Source organism: Podarcis melisellensis (assembly GCF_964234715.1).
Source record: "Podarcis melisellensis genome assembly, chromosome: 4".
NCBI classification, from domain to species: Eukaryota; Metazoa; Chordata; class Lepidosauria; order Squamata; family Lacertidae; genus Podarcis; species Podarcis melisellensis.
This window is the reverse complement of record NC_138531.1, coordinates 31,131,215-31,146,838: the sequence shown is the minus strand read 5'-3', so window position 1 is coordinate 31,146,838 and position 15,624 is coordinate 31,131,215. Positions and strand designations below refer to the sequence as shown.

Here is a 15,624-nt window from a genome sequence, read left to right as displayed (position 1 = left end):
TGTGGAACTAGATTTCTTCATTGCAGGGGGGTTGGACTAGATGACCCCTGGGTCCCTGCCAATTCTACAATTCTATGATTCCAGGCCTTTTGTCTAATACAGAAAGACTCTCCCGTTCTTCATCAAGCTCTTCTAAAAAGTCTGAAACCCTGCTATGCTATTGTCCCACATACAGATTTTTAAGTCTGGCAGCTAGCAATAACAACATTTAATTTATTTATAATGTATAAGATTTGCCACCCGGTTTTAATTATAAAATGATCCCACAGCAGGTTACACTACTGATAAAACACATGCAAACTGTCAATCAATAGTAAAACAAGAAAACAGTTGAAAGCACATACCCAGTCAACTAGTGTTCTGTTCTGGCAGGTAGGCCATAAGCCACAGAATCCCATACACAATTGGCAAACAATAGTAGAAGATAGGCATGCCAAGTCAAAGATGAACCAGGACCAGGCACAAGAAACTACCGGTAATCTGAGTCCAAAACATGATCTAGGAGCAACATTAGAAGGAAACAGTTGAGGATTCAGCAACAGAGGAAATCCAATCTAGTCCAAGAGTCAGGGAGCTAGAAACATAGAAGGGGAACAATCAATAAAAGGGGATCAAATTGTAAAAAAGTTATTATATTGTTTTATTATTTTAGTGTTTGTATTTTCTGTCTCAGGCAGAAGCAGTAGACTCCTGGGTTAAGCTGAATTTCTATTCCTCCTTAAATGCCAGGCCCTCTTGTGCAAAACTTTCACCCACAAACACTTGTCCTTCCTATGCAGAAGAGCCTCTAGAACAAAAAGCAACCAATTTACAACTGAAGTTCAACAATCGATAACCAAACACAAAATGGCCGTAAGTCCCATTCCTTCACAATTCCAGTTACAGACATTGTCCGGAGACAGTAACATCCATAGTTCCTGGAAAGTGTCAGCACAGATTCCCATCTGATTTATTCAGATCACCAACAACTCACTGCCTGTCTGTGAACCAAACATTAGCAGAAATATAAAGGACTCTTGCTGCGGACTGAACAATGCTCCTATGGCTTCACTTTTGAAAAGATAATGGCAGCATCATTGTTACACTGTGCAAACTGTGCCAAGTCAAGAAACCACCACCCAGGGGTGCTTAATTCCTGCACAGTTATCATTTAAAACTCTGCCCAGCAACCCTCATTTGACATGTAGGCATGTATGCTGCTCATTTTTTGTTACTCACCTCACTCTTCTTTTTTCTTTCCTACTACCGGTATATATTTTGGAAAGTTGTTTGTCCATTTGCTGTGCATTTGGACACCTTTTAGGATATTGCAACCAAATCTTGTACGAAGGTTTCCTGAGATCAAAGAGCAGCTTTTCATCAATGTTTGGATACAATTGGATGCCATTTTGAATCAAGCTGGTGTGCCAAACCTATCAAAATGGTAGTTGCTTTAAGAAGACTTTAAAAATGCACTGGGTTTTGTGTTTGTTTGTTTGTTTGTTTCTTCTTAAGCAATGCTGGGGACAAAGGCTGCTAGCATGTTTATAAGAGTTGATAAAAGAAGCAGATCTTGGTAATTAAGGAGAAATGGGTAATGTTTATTATTTATTTAAACCATGCTTTGTCTACCAAAGCTGAGTGCAGAACAGTGGAAGACAAGGAAAGGAAAGGAACTGCTGAGAGAGCTTTGTGAATTTTAATGCAGTTTGTGAGACTGGATGGGAAGCAGAATGCCAAATCACTTCTGGCCTCTGTAGTATGTTTTGGTATTTGGTAAAGCTGTTTTAAAGCCAACTCTCAAAGTAAGAGTATCTGTAGTTTGTTGCCATAGCATGTTCTAAAGCCTCTTCACAAACTATGTGCATCAAAAGCATGAAATGCTTTTTAAAAAAACCATTTACCTGCTCCTGCATCTATCCGTAATTATTTCTCTTTTAGATTGCTTCCTATGAAGCATCTCAGAGTAATTTCACAAGGTGACAAAAACACATACATATATAACAATTGCATATATAAGAATAATTAAAACAATTGCATATTTTTTTAAAAAGCTGCTGCCTATATAAAAAGTTTAAACCACTGCATATGTCAACACAATTTCTAATACAATACAATACAGATACCGATCGCATACATCATACATAGCAGTGTTTCCCAAACTTAGGTCTCCAGCTGTTTTTGGACTAGAACTCCCATCATCCATAGCTAGCAGGACCAATGGTCAGGGATCATGGGAACTGTAGTCCAAAAACAGCTGGAGACCCAAGTTTGGGAAACACTGATACAGAAGCAAAATGTACTCTTTAAATTCCGTCTGATTTCCAGCTAGGGATATTAACCATAATCTAGTCTAGCAACCTAGTGGGCAATTGGTGTCTCTGAGAAGCAACCTCCCACAAGCAGGAACATGAGTGTGATAGTACTCTCTTGTTTATGGTTCCCAGCAGTTGGTATTCAGAGCTCTACTTCCCCCGATTCTGGATTGGTAATATGGACATAGTGATTAGTAGCTGCTGACCACCTTCTCCTCCATAATCTGCCGAATCTCCTTTCAAAACAGACCAAGTTAGCAGCTATCACATCATTTTAATTTAGTAAGTTCAGTAGGGCTCCAGTATATTGCAGTGTAAATAAACTATGCAGACTCCTTCTGCAACTACTTAATTTCGACTTCACATTCAGGTACTCACTGTCAACCAGCTTGTTCTTATAGAGTTTCTATGATTCTAGGATAACTTCTGGGATTACATATAAAATTTCCTTTTAGGTTAGAAGTCAATAGCTGAGCTGGGATGGGTTTAAACATAATTAATTTGTTGGTTTTTATGTTGCCACAAGGCTAACAGGGCTATTCCTCTGGAAATTGTTTTTAAGGCACAGCTGTTCTACAGTCATTTTTACAACCCCTTTACCATAAAACATGTCCCTAAATTCTGGAGAGATTTAGCAAGTCAGGATAAAATGTATTTGAATTTTCCTTCCTATTTGAAAATGGACAAGGGAGTGCTAAAAAAGTATCCACAAAGACAAATCCACCAAACATCCCACTTCTCAGTTGAGTCCTTGGGTTAATTTAGTGGATGGCTTCCATTTGTTGCAAACTAATTTACAATGAAATGCAATCCTTTGTCAATTGGGGAGGGAAATTAGCCATTGTAACTCTGAGCTTCATAGTGTATACTATTTTCAGAAACTTTGGTATAAGGTGAACAGTTTTAACATCTTCCAGAACATGCAATGACACACTTTGCTATGCATGCACTTATCCACAAAATAAAGAAATTTTGAAGGATGTTTATGAATAGCACATGCTGCTGTTTACATCGGTTAGTGGAGTGCAACACAGTGGGACCAGATGTTCCTAACATAGACTGCCATCCTTTATTTTGAAAGATATTATTTGCATGCTATATAATCTAATGTGTCAATTAAAATATGCTCAAACATAATTTCTCTGCTTTTTTTGCTTTGAAATTTGCTGTGATACAAAGTCTGTGTCATGCCTGTCTGAATGTTATCCTGTAGGCTGGTGTGTTACATTCTTGGTTAAAGTTTGTGGCTAGTGAGGAAAAGCCCCGGTTCAGGTGACTGACTAAGCCTACTAGCTCAGCTCAGTGCAGCAGACAGCACCAATTTTAATTTTTGTTATTTATACCGCAACCATCTGGGCAAACTAGACCATAGAATGACTTCCTTGCAAACAGAAGAAGAAGAAGAAGAAGAAGAAGAAGAAGAAGAAGAAGAAGAAGAAGAAGAGTAGGAGTCTCATAAGTGGCTAACATTCTCCTTTCCCTTCCTCCCCCACAACAAACACTCTGTGAGGTGAGTGGGGCTGAGAGACTTCAGAGAAATGTGACTAGCCCAAGGTCACCCAGCAGCTGCATGTGGAGGAGCGGGGAAGCGAACCCGGTTCACCAGATTACGAGTCCACCGCTCTTAACCACTACACCACACTGGCTCCCCAGAAAGACCAGCTCCTCTGGCCCTGCCCATCAGAAGGGCATAATATGCCATCCCAAGGAGAAGAGTAGTCATTGCTCTGGCTGTGATCATCACTGCTGTCATTGTCATGGTGTAGTGGTTAGAGTTTTGGACTAGGGCCAAATTTCATATCCCCACTCGGCTCTGAAGCTCACTAGGGGCCTCTGGACCAGTCACTGTCTCTCAACCTAACATATCTCACAGGGTCATTGTGAGGGTAAGATGGGGAGAAGGATATTCATGCACAGCACCTTCAATTCCATGAAGACATAAATGCAAAAACAAACAAACAATTCTGTGTTCCCCTTAACGATACAATGCAAAAGAGAAAAAGCTGTCTCTTAGATAATATTTTGACAAACAGTAGCCTTACTGAAATTTTTGCTTACTTACTGAACTTGCTGAGTGTCTTTGCTATTTTAGTACTGGTTTGTTGGTTTGTTGTTTGTTTATGTAGACAACTTACACACTTTCAGCAAAAAATGAATTCTCAAAGCAGTTTGAGAATTGTGCAACAATTGTGTAACAATTAAAACATTCTAAACCTGTGCAGCGTCTTCTAAACTTTCCACTAGTTTCATATGCATCTTTCCTTGTGTCTTGTATAGGGCAGCCAGCTATGCTTTGCCAGGAAAGAGCATTTGCCTCACCGAAAAGATAAGACAAAACAGGAAATCAATTTGCATAATGTTTGCATACCACAGTTTACACATATAGGCAGAAATTTAAAAGTAATTACTAGAATTTAAATAAAACTACAATATATCTCACCCTATCGCACTACAGTGGGGGAAGAAAACAGTGGTTGAATCCAACTGTTTCTGGGAAACTACAAGGCTGCTGATCTCCATTTTTATGGTTCCCCATCTTTAAATCAGACTTGAGCCACATTCACACCATCTATTTAATGTCCTTCAAGACTTCAAGCAGCCATGACTCCCCCGCCCCCGAATTCAGGGAGCTATAGTTTGTTAAATATGCTGAAAGTTGTGAAACAGGTGCCTATTCCCTTCACACATGCTACAATTTCCAGAGTTTCCTGTGGAGACTGATTTTTAAACCACTCTGGTAATTGTAGCTCTTGGAGGAGAACAGGGAGAAATATTCTATCAGTGCTTTTAATTGTACAACAGCACTGTAAAACACCTATCAGGCAGCAGGCTTCTTTACGTGATCAAGAAGGCTACTTGGTCTTGATCTGTTCATAGTTTTTCACACACACAGCTACTCAGGTAAGAGCTCGCACAGAATGATTCCCTGCCTCAGTGGCTCATGGGGAATCTCGCGCTCATCTCTGCCTAGCACAGAGGACACCCCTTCTCTGGTTTGCATCGTCTCTTATCCAGAAATCATGAGATAAATGAAGAGTCACTGATCTCTCTCTCCTTCAACTCCTGCCATTCCCGGTGTTAAAAGTAGAAGAACCCGTTTAAAAAAAAAGTCCAGTTAGTTATCTTCTGCATAAGAATTCTCACCTTAGCAAGCCAGCAGCAATATAAAGATGCTAAAATATCTCCACAGATAACTGTGAATCTTTTTTGTTCCTTTCAGTAGGACTAGGATACTCTTGCGTATGTAGGCTACTCCAGTTAAGATGAAACAAAAGCTGGTTTTATTTCTTGGTTTCTGTTATATAGTTTTCAGTCTGGCACTCAAGAACACTAGTTCTCACTTCCAAATTCCCCCTGAAAAACACTACTGCCTTTGGGCCAGTAGGTGGTTACCATACAAGCCTATCACAGATGCTAGTTGACGAATGAGGTGGCAATTGAGCAGCATCCTTCGGACGTTTGGCACTGCAAACCTTGGAGATAAATTACTGATGATGATTATAAATTATTTGATGGACAATTACTGCACAGAATCCTGTGCTTGGGGGAAGGGGGTGCTTATACCTCGTCTGTCCTTTCTTGATTAATTAATGAAGCAATTAATTTAACAATGGATACTGAATTATTTCAAATGCTTGACAAGATTAGAAACAGATTGAAAGCTAATAAATTTTTTGCTTGGCCACACCCACTTCTGCACTTGGCCTGCAAAATGTTAGTCACTCCCTGGCCTAGAGGCAGCACCCATAGCCTGAATCACATGTTTACTCATTCCAATCCAAATACTTAAGTGTTTGGACAATGATAGAAAAATGTGAAATTGGCATATAGTTGAATTAGTACATGTAAATGAGCAGTGCTACATTTTGGAAAGTGCATGTGGTTAAACCTGTTTAAAACATGATGGGAAATACTGTATATTACATTGCTAATCCTTGTCACTTACCTAACAGCATTGTTGCAGTGTTTAGTCATCTTAATGCTTGCAGAACTGAATTCACATTAATAGCTGATTTTGGCTGCAAGCACACTGTACACTTAAAGCATATTTAAAGTGCATGGCTTCCCCCAAAGAATCGCGGGATGTGAAATGTAGCCATCACAGAACTACAATCCTCAGCATCCTTAAACTACGGCTCCCATGATTCTTTGGGGGATATAATATGTTTTACTATAGCCCAGGCTAAAAATGTTGAAAATCCAGGCTCCTCTTACACCTATTAATCTATATTAAGAGTCTCCAACTTTTTCATGGCCACGGGCACAATTGGAAATATAAAAAACTGCCATGCTCCTCACCAAATACCCATGGCATAGAAAAAAAGGGGGTGTTCAGATGACACCCCCAAAAGAACACCCCAGGCACACCTACCCCCTCTAAAACAAATAAAACAGATAGAAAGGCATCAACCCACCCCTCCAATCAAAAGAAACTCTCAGTTTTGTTTAAGATACCACAAGTCTTATTTTGTGGTACCTTATTGAATGTGTTCCTTCTGAGGGAAAGGGAGGACCAATTTTGAGAAATATACTAGGATCCCAAAACACATTAATCAAGTCTTGATTAATTTACTTGATTAATTTACATTACTATCTTTTGATATTGGACGTTACTTTGGGTTACAGAGCACAGTCTGGTTTGCTATGGCCTCTTAAACATGCATTTTCTCAGCGGTAACCAGCTGGGCCACAGGGCTGGCCTTGTAAATCCTTTTAATTAAAATGTCTTCCTTCGCTAAGGTGATTGTATTGGGGGAGACAATGGCCTGCCTGAGCATGTTTTTACATACAAGACTTCTCGTGGCAAATTTAACATTGTAAGAATCTTTATCTAGCAGTTCATCGCCACAGGATAGGTGAGGCCCAAGCTCCTGTTAAAGCAATTGATTTTGGAAAATGATTCTCTGTCACCCTTCTATTACAAAGAAAAAAACGTGATTCTGCAGCAGTAGGTTTAAAATTGCACTCAAACCATTCCTAGTGATTGTAGTGACCTCTTGTGGCGCTTTTAGAATATTGTGTGTTGTTGTTTCATTTGGGGGCCTTCAAAATTAAGTTGGCATTTGCCAATATTTGGTTAACAGGTTTTCCCCTCCCCACCCCTTCCTGCATTTAAACTTCAGGGAAGTTTTATTCACGCTTAAAATGTTGTCCCCCTCCTTCAATCTGCTCATAGAATGATGGGCAGACACCTTCCTTTGAGCTCAAGGACAACTCAGTCAATATTGTTTTCTGACATCCTAACATCTCCTCTGCCTTGTCAGTCAGGGCTCACAGATGGGATTGGGCTTTATGGGTAATGCTGATGTCTTGGGATAATGTTCATACCCGTATATTGATAGAAAGAAAAGGAAACTGTGCCACAGAGGCCCCATTGCTTTTCAGAAGCACAGAAAAATGGAGGCACATCCAGAAGGGCAGCTTTATTTTTTCAAAGCACACAAGTATATCCCAGTCCACACAGTGGGAATTGTTGATTTTCTGGACTCATTTGTGTATTTATTTCATTTCAGTTTCTCAATAGCTTCCTAAGAAACACATTTAAGTGTAGACAATTCTCAGCTATGTGGACCAGAGCGTAGTTTCTAGACCACCCTTCATCCCAAAAGAGCCCAGGGTGGCTAACAAAGCAGTAAAATTAAAGTAAAACAGCAAAACAGTAATAATAATAATCATCATCATCATCATCATCATCATCATCATTTAAAAACTTCATACCTGAAAATGTGTTCAGCTATAACAGAATGCCTTCTAATAATGTCAGTTAGAACAGAATGCTTAACAAAATTTTAGAAAAAATATTAGATGACAAGGAAAAACACTGTAATTTGGGAAGCTGGTATCTGACTGATGCTGCCTTTATATCCTGCAATCCTGACAGACAGGACCCGTTTTTTGTTCATATACTTACTGTCCATTATCTATAATATGTGAGTAGACTTCAGCCTTTTTATTCAGCTAAGTTCTGAAGCAAATTACTGTGGCAAAAAAAGGATAGACTTGTTGACCTGTATGGCAAACCTTTTGAAACTGCGATGATCATTATATAGCACACTTCAAAGTACAAATTGTTTTCAGTTCTTATCCTTTCCCCCCATTGTGATTTAAGGTAGGCTGAATGAGATCAAAACGACCAGAACATTTAACAAGTATCTGAACAGGCATGAATCAGCAAGTGTGATATACTTGGATTTCCAATCAGTTTTTCTTTTATTGTGTCATTTTTAAAACTTAAATCCTGCCCTTCAGCGGAAGACCTCAGCATGGATTACACACATGAAAACACCACCAATAAAATTAAAGTACAATAAAACAATTAAAAGGTAAAGGTAAAGGTACCCCTGCCCGTACGGGCCAGTCTTGACAGACTCTGGGGTTGTGTGCCCATCTCACTTAAGAGGCCAGGGGCCAGCGCTGTCCGAAGACACTTCCGGGTCACGTGGCCAGCGTGACAAAGCTGCATCTGGCGAGCCAGAGCTGCACACGGAAACGCCGTTTACCTTCCCGCTGGTAAGCGGTCCCTATTTATCTACTTGCACCCGGAGGTGCTTTCGAACTGCTAGGTTGGCAGGCGCTGGGACCGAGCAGCGGGAGCGCACCCCGCCGCAGGGATTCGAACCGCCGACCTTTCGATCGGCAAGTCCTAGGCGCTGAGGCTTTAACCCACAGCGCCACCTGTGTCCCTATAAAACAATTAGATGCCATTAAATAAATATTAGGTAAAGGTAAAGGTACCCCTGCCCGTACGGGCCAGTCTTGACAGACTCTGGGGTTGTGCGCCCATCTCACTCGATGCCAGGGGCCAGCGCTGTCCGGAGACACTTCCGGGTCACGTGGCCAGCGTGACAAAGCTGCATCTGGCGAGCCAGAGCCGCACACGGAAACGCCGTTTACCTTCCCGCTAGAAAGCGGTCCCTATTTATCTACTTGCACCCGGAGGTGCTTTCGAACTGCTAGGTTGGCAGACGCTGGGACCGAGCAGCAGGAGCGCACCCCGCCACAGGGATTCGAACCGCCGACCTTTCAATCGGCAAGTCCTAGGCACTGAGGCTTTAACCCACAGCGCCACCTGCGTCCCTTAAATAAATATTACCCATCTGTAAATCCAAACTTTTGCATTCAAAGGCTTGCTGAAAGAAACAGATCATTTGCTGGTTTCTAAAACTGGCTGAAGTTGTATCTGTACTTCATGCAGCACTCCTGATAAAGGGTTATCCACTGGAATAACCTACTTTGCACTCAAAAGAACACATGGATAACAACAACAACATCATTTCTACCCTGCCCATCTGGCTGGGTTTCCTCAGCCACTCTGGGCGGCTTTCAACAGAACATTAAAAACAGAGTAAAACTTCAAACATTAAAAACTTCCCTAAACAGGGCTGCCTTCAGATGACTTCTAAAAGTCGAATAGTTGTTTATTTCCTTGATATCTGATGGGAGGCTGTTCCACAGGGTGGGCGCCACTACTGAGAAGGCCCTCTGCCTGGTTCCCTGTAACCTCACATCTCGCAGTGAGGGAACCGCCAGAAGGCCCTTGGAGCTGGACCTCAGTGTTCAGGCTGAACGATGGGGGTGCAGACGCTCCTTCAGGTATTCTGGGCCGAGACCATTCAGGGCTTTCAAGGTGAGCACCAACACTTTGAATTGTGCTCGGAAACATACTGGGAGCCAGTATAGGTCTTTTAGGACCGGTGTTATATGGTCTTGGCGGCCACTCCCAGTCACCAGTCTAGCTTCCACATTCTGGATTAATACATATTCATAGCAAGCAATCCCTTGCTCCCCAAATAGAAAGGGACAGACAATCAGCCATGTCATGTCTCTTATGCTGAATGCTATAAATCTGGAGCATGAAGGACTTAAACTCTTATGCTCCACCGGGGGTGGTCTATATCACGCTACCATTTCACGTGGGAAGGAAAACAAGTCCCCCTCCACACTTCTAATGTATGGTACATTTCCTTTTTCTTTTCTTTTTTTAGAAGTTCATCAAATGGTGGTTCAAGAGATTTCACATGGCTTCTGATACTTTTTAAAAAGCCTGCCTCTGTAACTAGAGGCTTCAAACAGCAGTTTGTTTCCTACATGGTTAGTATAAGCAATTTTCATAATTTAAACCACAGGCTGAAATTGGTAGATATATTTCAGCATGGCTTCATGTGACCCAAGTCTTAGGATGGTACAGGGGTGCCAACTTGAATAAAATATTGGGGGGCAGGTAAGGCCCGCCCTACATAACTGATCACATGACACAGTGCATGCACACCATTTGAATGGCAAAGCCCCTCAATTTGAGTGGGGCAGCCCCCTCAAATATTTTATTGGGGGACCAAAGGGACCTTGGCCCCTAGGAGTTGGCTCCAATGGGGTGGCGTCTGAGAATAGCAGATGTGACCACAGAATGTTTTAAATGATGATGGTGGAAGAATAGGGCTTACAGTGGTAACTCAGGTTACAAACATCTTGGGTTACAAACACTTCAGGTTACAGACTCCACTAACCCGGATGTAGTACCTCGGGTTAAGAACTTTGCCCCAGGATGAGAACAGAAATCGCGCGGCAGTGGTGCAGCAGCAGCAGCAGCAGCAGCAGCAGCAGCAGCAGGAGGAGGAGGCCCCATTAGCTAAAGTGGTACCTCAGGTTAAGAATGGTTTCAGGTTAAGAACGGACCTCCGGAATGAATTAAGTTCATAACCAGAGGTACCACTGTATTTATTTTTGCTGGCAGGGTTTTCTAGCGTCTTATACAGTTCTGTGGAAAGGAGAAAATGTAGCAGGTGCATTTTCCTAGCTTGCAGACTTTACCAAGTTCTACTTGTCATGTAATCGCTAAAGAAGTAAAGAGCAACCACAGAATTACAGCTGCAAGCGCTAACAGCCCAATCCCAACTGTACCAATATGTAAATCCCACTGTGGGCAAAACTCGGTGTTCTTTTAGCGACATCTGTGGTATTTCTTTATTTACAGGAGGTGGGGAGATTTTCATTGGGAGCACAGAAAGCAGGGAAGAGAGGCTCCCACAACGAGCCAGAGAAATTCTCTTTCCGCCTGCCCCACCCTTGCGTTCCACCCATGAGACCTAGAATAAAAGCGCTCAAAGGAGTAGGGGAGTTGCACTGCCTGTGTCTGTCTTCTCCTGACACAGGTCATCCATAAGTGTAGTTTCTGTACCGGACCTTCAGGCGGAATAAAGCATAAAATGGCCCAACTTACACTTACTCAAGCCCCTTACCTAAGAAGAGGATATTTGCAACCTGCCAACAATTAACTGAATCCTTGGCATCCAAGGGGTTCCTAGAAGCAGCCTTAGGCAAGCATCTCTTTCAAGGCAGACGGTATCAGATAGTGTTATTCTACTACTTAGTCACTAGATGGCACTGGACTTAGGCACCCATTTGCCCTATACAGTGGTTGTTGTTGTTGTTGTTTAGTTGTTTAGTCGTGTCCGACTCTTCGTGACCCCATGGACCAGAGAACGCCAGGCACCTCTGTCCTCCACTGCCTCCCGCAGTTTGGTCAGAATATACAGTGGTACCTCGGGTTAGGTAGTTAATTCGTTCCAGAGGTCCGTTCTTAACCTGAAACTGTTCTTAACCTGAAGCACCACTTTAGCTAATGGGGCCTCCTGTTGCTTCCGCCACGCCGCCGGAGCACGATTTCTGTTCTCATCCTGAAGCAAAGTTCTTAACCTGAAGCACTATTTCTGGGCTAGCGGAGTCTGTAACCTGAAGCGTATGTAACCTGAGGTACCACTGTACATTTAAGCTTTTATTGTACCACTTTCAACAAGCCATAAAGGTAAAGGTAAAAGGACCCCTGACCATTAGGTCCAGTCATGACCGACTCTGGGCTTGCGGCGCTCATCTCGCTTTATTGGCCGAGGGAGCCCGCGTACAGCTTCCAGGTCATGTGGCCAGCATGACTAAGCCGCTTCTTGCGAACCAGAGCAGCGCATGGAAACGCCGTTTACCTTCCTGCCAGAGCAGTACCTACTAGCACTTGACGTGCTTTTGAACTGCTAGGTTGGCAGGAGCAGGGACCAAGCAACAGGAGCTCACCCTGTTGCAGGGATTCGAACCTGTCGACCTTCTGATCGGCAAGTCTTAGGCTCTGTGGTTTAACTCACAGAGCCACCCACATCCCTACAAGCTGTGGCTTCCCTCAAACAAATCATGGGAGCTACAATTTGCTAAGGGTGATGCTAGTGGTTAGAAGACCCCTATTCCCCTGACAGAGCTACAGTCCATTAACAGTTAACTGGGGTGTATGGGGGTATTAGGGGAGGGTTAGCACCTCTGGTGGGGGGGCACATCATGCTTCTTCTGAGGTAGCTGGTCCACCTTTGGTCCCCACCTTGCACTCAGCTCTCACCAGTGACTCCCAGAAGCTGTCAGAATGAGACTGGGCCAAGCACCGGGGAAACAGCTTTGACTGCCCAGTTAAACCAGGTGAGGGTAGCCGATGGGTCTCAAACCCTCAGTGAGTTAGGGACCTCCCCTGAAAGCAAAGATAGGCTCTGGCAGGTTGAGAGGACAAGACCAATAGAGGGCCCAATGGTCAAGAAGGTGGTTTCTGGACAAGTTGTAGAGGAAAGTGAGGGGCAGGTGGGGTTTGTTAACTTGGGAAGGCAAGAAAGGTAAAACTCTAATGCTAAACCTACCCTGCAGGATGTCTCCGGGAGAAAAGACTAGGGAGTAAACCATTCATGGATTTGCAGTGGAGTACTTAAGATGGCTGGATAGCACTTTGTACACCGCCTGCAGCCAAGCTGGTACCAAACGTGTTGTTCTACTTTTGTTTGGGTCACAGCAGAAAGGCCAAGATTGGGGTCTTGTAATCTGGGCAGCCCAGGACTTCCATACACAGTCAGGCTTGCGCCCCAGGGGAGTGACTTTGGTGCTGCAAACGTGATTTGTCTTCCCCGTTATCACTTGAGGCAGACGGATGCCAATGACAAAAACAGTTAATCTTCCCGCAGAATTCTGAGAATTGTAGCTCTCTGAGGGAAACAGGGGTCTCTTGACAACTCTCACAACAAAGTACAGTTCCTAGGGTTCTTTGTGGAGAAGCCATGACAGAAGTGGTGTAACACTGCTTTGAATTATAGTGCAGATGGAGACCTTAAACTGTGCGGCATCAGGAGTTTCTGCAATCTGTTCTGTTCTTGTTTAAGAGGGTCAATAAAGTTATTGTCTAGCTTCCTGGCTGATGCCTTCTGGGATAGCTGGGGCTGCCCTCTCTCACAAAGAGAGGTTTATTACCACTCCCTGCCAGAGAAGCTGGTCAATCCCTCTCCGTCCTGTTATCAGCCATGAAGGCCAAAGGTCAAGTGGGCATGGAGTTGGTAGGCAGGGAAATATAGTCCCCCCAAGTAATGTGATAGGGCATGCATGAGTCAGAACCAACACCCCAGGGCCTATAGAAACCTTTCCAGTATGCTGAAGCTAAGTTGCACATGTGTCATTATTTAGATCCTTATTAGGCAAGCTTTTGTCAAAGCAAATACATGATTCATTGCAAAATATTCCAGAGACCTTGACAGAACTAAACAAGAGAAACTGCCATTAAAGGCTTACAGCACAGCTTGTGTAAATCACATATATAATTCTGATTTAGTAGTTATTATGTGAGCTTCTCCTTTTGTTTTGTTTTTTAAGGGAAGATGTATTTGGAAATGCCTCCTTTAAAAGTACAGTGCATCTGTGATGATTATGTGGTTTAGGAAATAATAATCTCCATCAATGATTCAATTATAGCAGCACTAACAATGGCGGACTTACAGTAAATCCGCAACCGTTTAAAGCCCTAAATGGCCTCGACCCAGTATACCTGAAGGAACGTCTCCACCCCCATCGCTCAGCCCGGACACTGAGGTCCAGCTCCGAGGGCCTTCTGGTGGCTCCCTCAGTGCGAGATGTGAGGTTACAGGGAACCAAGCAGAGGGCCTTCTCAGTAGTGGCGCCCACCCTGTGGAACACCCTCCCATCGGATATCAAGGAAATAAACAACTACCTGACTTTTAGAAGACATCTGAAGGCAGCACTGTTTAGGGAAGCTTTTAATGTTTTATGTTTTATTCTCCTGGGAGCCGCCCAAAGTGGCTGGGGAAATGCAGCCAGATGGGCGGAGCATAAATAAAAAAATTATTCTTATTCTTATTTCATCACTGGCTCTTGAGTTTTGATTCCCTTTCACCTTTTTGGCTGCAAAAGTTCACCCACCACACACACACACACACACCATGCTTCGTTGAGTTGCTGCAACATTTTGGAACCATTATTATTTCACCTCCTCAAGGTGAAGTTTGGAATAATAAAGCACTTGTTATCCACCATTTAACAGAAAGGTGAATGGGTGGAATAGGGTAGCAACAAGGTTGAGGCTATGTGGGCATAGGATGGGAGCACCAGATACTGACTCTGCTGTTATGCCTGTGCAGCCCTGACCTTGCTGCCACCCCACAAAGTGATAAGGGGCAACCAGATTACTATGTCCATCATCCCTGACCAGTGACCATGCTGGCCGGGGTTGATGGAAGCTGGAGTTCAGCAACAGCTTGGGGGGGGTCCCCCACCGTATAGCTAGCAGCCACTCAACTGTTTTCATCCATCCTTGTTTTCACATATTTGGCACTAGGTTTCCAAATTCAGTAACGGCGACAGTTGCTAAAATGCAGAGGACAGGACAAGACGAGCCAACACCTGCCTAAATCCTATCTCGCCACCTGGTCACAAAAAACGAAGGTAGCATGTAGTCAGCATTCCCCCTCCCGCCAGTACTATTGTATATTCTGCAGCTATATGACAGGCAGAAATTAAACAGGTGTTATCTTTTCCAGCTCACAGAATCTGTTATGGGGAAAGCTCTTACCTGTTGAATTCATGACTGATGCGCTTTCCTTTTTTTAAAAAAAGGCCTATGCCCTTTAAAAATGTGCTTTTTTGTTGGGGGGGAGATTGGGTTGTTGCTTTTATTTTTATTATGTATTTTGTGATTTTATGTCTTTATTTTATTCTGTGAACCACACTGAGACCCCAGGGTATAGGGTGGTATATAAATCATTCATTCATTCAATCAATCAATGCACATGTCCCCTCGGAGGTAAGTCTCCTTCAGTTCAGTGAGGCTTATTCCCAATGTAGATGACACAGGATTTGCAGCCTGAGTCTGGTTTCCCTTTCGATTTGTGGATTCGTCAACTGGAGGAGATATTACCTCTGGCCACTAGCACACTAAAAATCCACAGCCTCGCACCTGCTGAGTCGGAGGCTGCCCTTCTTCAGACGTTTCCCCATAAGAGGGGAGCTTTCTGGAATCGAAGCGCGC

The 15,624-nt window shown here is 43.2% G+C and overlaps 1 long non-coding RNA gene across 3 annotated transcripts in view; it reads right to left on the bottom strand.

The window, feature by feature from the left end:
• LOC309368038 overlaps positions 1-15,624 on the bottom strand; it is a 30,535-nt gene that overhangs the window by 14,205 nt on the left and 706 nt on the right. The gene's annotated exons all lie outside the window — the stretch shown is intronic.